Source organism: Rhineura floridana, chromosome 8 (genome assembly GCF_030035675.1).
Source record: "Rhineura floridana isolate rRhiFlo1 chromosome 8, rRhiFlo1.hap2, whole genome shotgun sequence".
Classification (NCBI taxonomy): Eukaryota; Metazoa; Chordata; class Lepidosauria; order Squamata; family Rhineuridae; genus Rhineura; species Rhineura floridana.
The window spans coordinates 18156770-18162973 of record NC_084487.1 but is presented as its reverse complement, the minus strand read 5'-3'; positions in this window follow the sequence as shown (position 1 = coordinate 18162973).

Genomic DNA, 6204 nt, shown 5'->3' with positions numbered 1-6204 from the left:
CTACATGCAGACTGGCCCAATTTGGGAGTAAGATATAGATACAATGTATTTTAATGACACAACCATGGGTGAGTTAAAATTTGCAGTCTGCCTGGTTTCCCTTTGTTCAGGGATTAGTTCCAGGAGGATTTCCAAAATGGCCTTTTAAGAAAGTTCAAAGTTGCGCACTGCAGTGCTCTCTTTCCCCCTGGATAGAGGTGGAAGCAGCTAATGTGACAAGCTTTCAAGTCTGCTGAAGTGTGTGCTAAGAACTGCTAGCTCTGGTGACATTTCTCAGCAAGGTTTTACTGCCACCTTGTGGCAGGAGGATAGTAATAGCTACAGGAACTCTGAAAGGTGATATGTTATCTAGTTGGATATGGCCATTCTGCTGCAGTGATGCACTAGCAGCACAATCCTATGCATGTTTATGCACAAGTTAGTCCCACTGAATTCTGTGGAAATTGCTGCTAAGTAAGGGTGCCCAGGATCATGCTGTAGGGATCATATTAGAGCAGGAAACCTTTTTCAGCTCAAGGGCCACATCCCCTCATGAACAACCTTCTGGGGCCACATTCCAGAGAGAAAAGTGGGTGGAACAATGGATGCGATGCTTACCTCTCTACAGAAGGCTACATTTCAGCCAAACAGAAGTCAGTGGGTTCTAGGATGGCAATTCAACCTTCCAGGACAGGAAAGAATATAGGAGGGATTCCTGTTGAGCCTCCCTGACCAATGCAGCCTCTCTGAGCATTGATGTGTTCTTCCATCATTTGTTTATTATCTAGCCCTGACTTCTGAGTTTTTTTTAAGTTTAGGAAAAAAGTGAATAAGGAGGGGACATGATAGAAGTGGATAAAATTATGCATGGTATGGAGGAAGTGGATAGGGAGAAGCTTCTCCCTCTCTCAGAATAGTAGAACTCTAGAAAATCCAACCCCCTCTAGGATGCACACCTTAACATGGTGAGGGGGTTTGAGAGTATCAAAGAAGCTGAGAGCAATGCCGTCAGGAGTCTAGACCAAAAGTCTAGACTCCTAGCAGAGGCACCCAAGGTGGAATGGTCAAAGCTGAGACACCAGACTAAGATGCATCCAGACCAGAGGAAAGTAATGGTAAACCACCTCTGAATACCTTTTACCATGAAAACCCTAATAATAGATTATCCAAAATGCAACATGAGATAGTGTTGGAAGATGAGACCCACAGGTCAGATGACACTCATTGAGTTACTGGGGAAGAACAATGAACAAGCACAAGTAGCACCGTGACTGATGACACAACTGGGTCAAAGCTGAAAGGAAGCCTAGAGGCTGAAGTGCACAGATGCAAAAGGAGAGTCCGGAGTTGTACGACGCACACAATAGGAACATGGAATGTGAGAAGCATGAATCAGGGAAAGTTAGAAATTGTCAAGAAAGAAATGGAATGTATCAATATTACAATACTTTGCATAAGTGAATTAAAATGGATGGGTATGGGACACTTTCAATCAGGCAACTACAAAATACTATATGCAGGAAATGATAAATTAAGAAGAAACAGGGTAGTAGTGAGAAATGATGTAGCAAAATCAATTAGGAGCTATAAGGCAAGGTCTGAGAGAGTGATATCAATGAGATTAAATGGAAAACCTGTTAACATAACCATCATCCAAGTCTACAGAAGGCAAACACAGAAGAGGAGGAAATGGACAGATTTTACGCAGAGGTACAGAAACAAATTGATCACACACCAAAACAAGATGTGCTGATAATCATGGAGGGCTGGAATGAAAACGTAGGGAATGGAGAAGTACTAGAAATTGTGGGGAAATGGGGGTCAGGAGATAGAAATGAAGCAGGAGAAAGACATTGAATTCTGTGAAGCCAATAAATTGTTTCTTGCGAACACATTTTCGAGCAACCGAAAAGATGACTGTACATGTGGACATCACTAAATGGTCAATATAGGAATCAAATTGATTATATAATTGGCAGCAGAAGATGGAGAAGTTCCACAGTGGCGTCACTAGGGTTGGTGTCACCCGGTGCAGTAACTCATGGTGTCACCCCCATGGACCTCCTCCCATACCAGACCTAGGGTGCCTAGGGGCAGGGTGGCTCTGGGTTAGGGTTGCCATATTCCAGTTCCACAAATCCAGCAGGCTAATTTGCATATTATACAAATTATTTGCATATTATTTGCATATTATGCAAATATTTGCGTATTAATATTTGGATTGTCCAGTTGTTTTGTTTTTGTGCCTAGGAATTACCACCAAAAACTGGGGAAAGATGTGAGAAATCTTTTTTAAAAAAAACTTAACATTTTCAGCCTTAAATGCCTAGACTCTAGTTTCCAACACTAAGGAATGTTGATTGAGCCCAACGCGTTTTGGCCACTTCAGGTTTGGCCTTCGTCAGGGGCGGAGATAAGATGTAACTTTGAAATTATCTTATAGCTGGTTGTTTCAAATATTCTTAATGGAGATTCTTTGTAATAATGTTTGGGCATTGGGCTCATTTTCTTTTAATAAAACACTTTGAACGACTTTCACAAGCAATTTTTCTTGGCATCTTGGGGTTCCCCCCTTCTTTTTCTCAGAGCTTGGAAAAGTTACTTTTTTGAACTACAACTCCCATCAGCCCAATCCAGTGGCCATGCTGGCTGGGGCTGATGGGAGCTGTAGTTCAAAAAAGTAACTTTTCCAAGCTCTGCTTTTTCTTTTCTGATGAAGTAGATGCTATCCACCTTTACTGTGCACTTGCCTTGTTTTATTGTTTTTAGCCAACAGCCATTACAATATGAAAAACATACGAAAGAACATACTTATAAAACATTTAAAGCATTCAGTTTCAATCCGATAAAACATGGGTAAAACCCTGAAACTTTAAAAGAAAATAATAAGAATTTGCTACATTTATTTAGATTAGGAGTCCACTCAAATGAACTCCCCATTGCTTTTAAAGCTGGTATATTTCAGGAAGGCCATTCTGATCATTGCTGCGGCTACCCTGTAAGTGACAGATTTGTCTCTATCTGCCAGCAGCCATCTGATCTTATACTCATCTGGCTGGCTTTCTAAAGAAGTCTGAAAAGGAAGAATGAACTTGGCCCATGGTGAGTTACATAAAGGGCAATATAGGATATAGTGCTCCATACCTTCTATTTGCCCTGATCCACATAAACACAAGCAATCCTTCTGTGGTTGTTTTGTATATCTACCAGCCAGATATTCAGTGGGCATCAGCTGAAATCTGAGCTGAGTAAAAGCACACCTTATAGGGAAAAAAGTTAACCTCCTGCAAATAGGTAGCCATTTCATGGTCTGATTTGATTTTAGCATACCAAATGGCAGACTTGCAATTCTTTATATATTCGAGATCTTTTTGAGCATCTTTACCAAAAAGTAAGTCCCAGATTATTCAGATGTATCCTGCATTATTGTAGCTGGGGAGATCGAATAACTGAGCATCAGGCATCTGCAAGATTGTACCCAACCTTCTTGGTTCTGTAGTTACAGGAAGCATATTTTTGCTAAATGGTGTTCTGGCATCACTGATAACTTTTTCCAATAAAATATAATTGATTTATGTATGCGTGTTTTTAAAGAAGGGAGACCTACTTCACTCGTTAGTGGTGCGCTAGGTGTATTATGAGAGCCAGTGTGGTGTAGTGGTTAAGGTGTTGGACTACAACCTGGGAGACCAGGGTTTGAATCCCCACATAGCCATGAAGCTCACTGGGTGACCAGTCACTGCCTCTCAGCCTCTTGAAAACCCTATTCATAGGGTCACCATAAGTCGGAATCAACTTGAAGGCAGTACATTTACATTTAGGTGTATTATGTGCTATAGACAGAAGCTGGTGCAGAAACTTGTTTTGGATTATATCTAGTTGGTCTCTGCAATGCTCACCCCAAATTGCTGCTCCATATAAAAGATGGGACACAATCATGGCCACGTAAACTTTTAATATTGGTTCTACTAATTGATAACCCTTGGTATAATAAAGTTTCTTTATAGGCCCCAATAAGCAAGCGGCTGAGGAAGTAATTGCCTCAAGGTGGGTACCACAGGGTGTTTTCAGAGAAATGGAGCTCCAGGTATTTAAATGAGCGACATTGTTCTATTCTGTGCCCAACATTTATGTTGCTCATGCCTCTTAGCAAAAACGATGACTTTAGTCTTATTATAATTGATAGATAGACCTTCATGCTTACAGTACATTTCAAATTTGGTGAGCAATCTTCTCAGACCCACATAAGTTAAAGAAATGAGGGCCATGTCATCTGCATAAAGCAGAACTGGGATCTTCTGTTTCCCAACAGCGGGAGGGAAAAAAGAAGGGTCAAGAATTTCCTGTGTAATGTCATTTATACAAAGGTTGAATAAAAGCGGGGCCAGAATGCAACCTTGTTTGACACCCCTTGAAGTGGGGATTGAGTCAGAAGAGAGCCTGCCCTGCCCACTCGGATCTTAATATCGGTGTTAGAGTAAAGCTGTTGTATGAGAAATAACAGGCGTCTAATGAACTGACCTCTAATTTTCCCCATAGACGCCAGAAGGGAGTAGAAAAAGAGGTGGATTGATTCCATAAAGGAAGGCGCAGACCTGAACTTACCAAATCTGAACAGGGTGGTTTACAACAGATGCTATTGGAGGTCACTGATTCATAGGGTCGCCATAAGGCGAAATTGACTTGAAGGCACATAACATACACACAGAGCATCCAATGATGCTGAATGTTAGAAGACTCAGAACAGTAGAGCTGGAAAGTGTCAATAAGGCCATTGAGTCCAACCCCCTGCTCAATGCAGGAATCCAAATTAAAGCATACCCGACAGGTGGCTGTCCAGCTACCTCTTGAATGCCTCCAGTGCTGGAGAGCCCACCACCTCCCTCAGTAGGATTGGTAGGGATATTGGATTGAGCTTAGTATATGTAGCCAACTTATGCAGCTACCCAGCTCTCATCTTCATGGGCAGATGCAGCAGATGGCTGTCCAACTTCCAGTGTTAGAGACCCCATCACCTCTCTAGGTAATTGGTACCATTGCCCTATCTAACAGTTAGGAAGTTTTTCCTGATGTTCAGCTGAAATCTGGCTTCCTGTAATTTGAGCCCGTCATTCCATGACCTATGATCTGGGGTGATTGAGAGTAGATGCTGGCCCTCCTCTGATCATCCTTGTTGCCCTCCTCTGAACCTGTTCCAGTTTGTCTGCATCCTTCTTAAACTGTGGTATCCAGAACTGGATGCGGTAGTCAAGATGAAGCCTGACTGGTGCCGAACAGAGGGGAATGAGTACTTCATGTGATTTGGAAACTGTACTTTCTGTTAATGCAGCCCAAAATAGCATTTACCTTTTTTGCAGCCACATTGCAGTGTTGACTCATATTCAGCTTATGATCAAGATCCATCACATGTGTAATATTGCTGAGCCAAGTATCCCCTGTCTTATAACTGTGCATTTAGTTTCTTTTTCGTAGGTGTAGAACTTTGCACTTATTTCTGTTAAATTTCATTCTGTTGTTTTCAGCCCAATGCTTCAACCTATTAAGATCACATTGAATTTTGTTTCTGTCCTCCAAGGTATTAGCTATACCTCCCAATTTTGTATCATCTGCAAATTTAATAAGCATTCCCTGCACCTCCTCATCCAAGTCATTAATTAAAATGTTAAAGAGCACTGGGCCCAGGACTGAGTCCTGTGGTACCCCTCTCGTTACCTCACCTCACTTTGAGAAGGAAACATTGATAAGCACTCTTTGAGTACAATTCTGTAGCCAACTGTGGATCCACCTGATAGTTGTTCCATCCAGCCCACATTTAGGTAGCTTGCTAATCAGAATATCATGGGTCACTGTCAAAAGCTTTGGTGAAGCTGAGATATATTATGTCCACAGCATTCCCACAGTCTAAAAGGGAGGTTAAAAATGTAAATGTACTGCCTGCAAGTCAATTCCAATTTATGGCAACCCTATGAATAGGGTTTTCATGGTAAGCGGTATTCAGAGGTGGTTTACCATTGCCTTCCTCTGAGGCTGAGAGGCAGTGACTGGCCCAAGGTCACCCAGTGAGTTTCATGGCTGTGTGGGGATTCCCAGGTCCTAGTCCAACATTGTAACCACTATGCCATACTGGCTCTCAAAAATGAAGTAAGATTAGTCTTATCTCAGGACAGACAAAAGAAAGGACTTCTTCACAGAGTGCATAGTTTACTTCACACAGCGCATATGGAG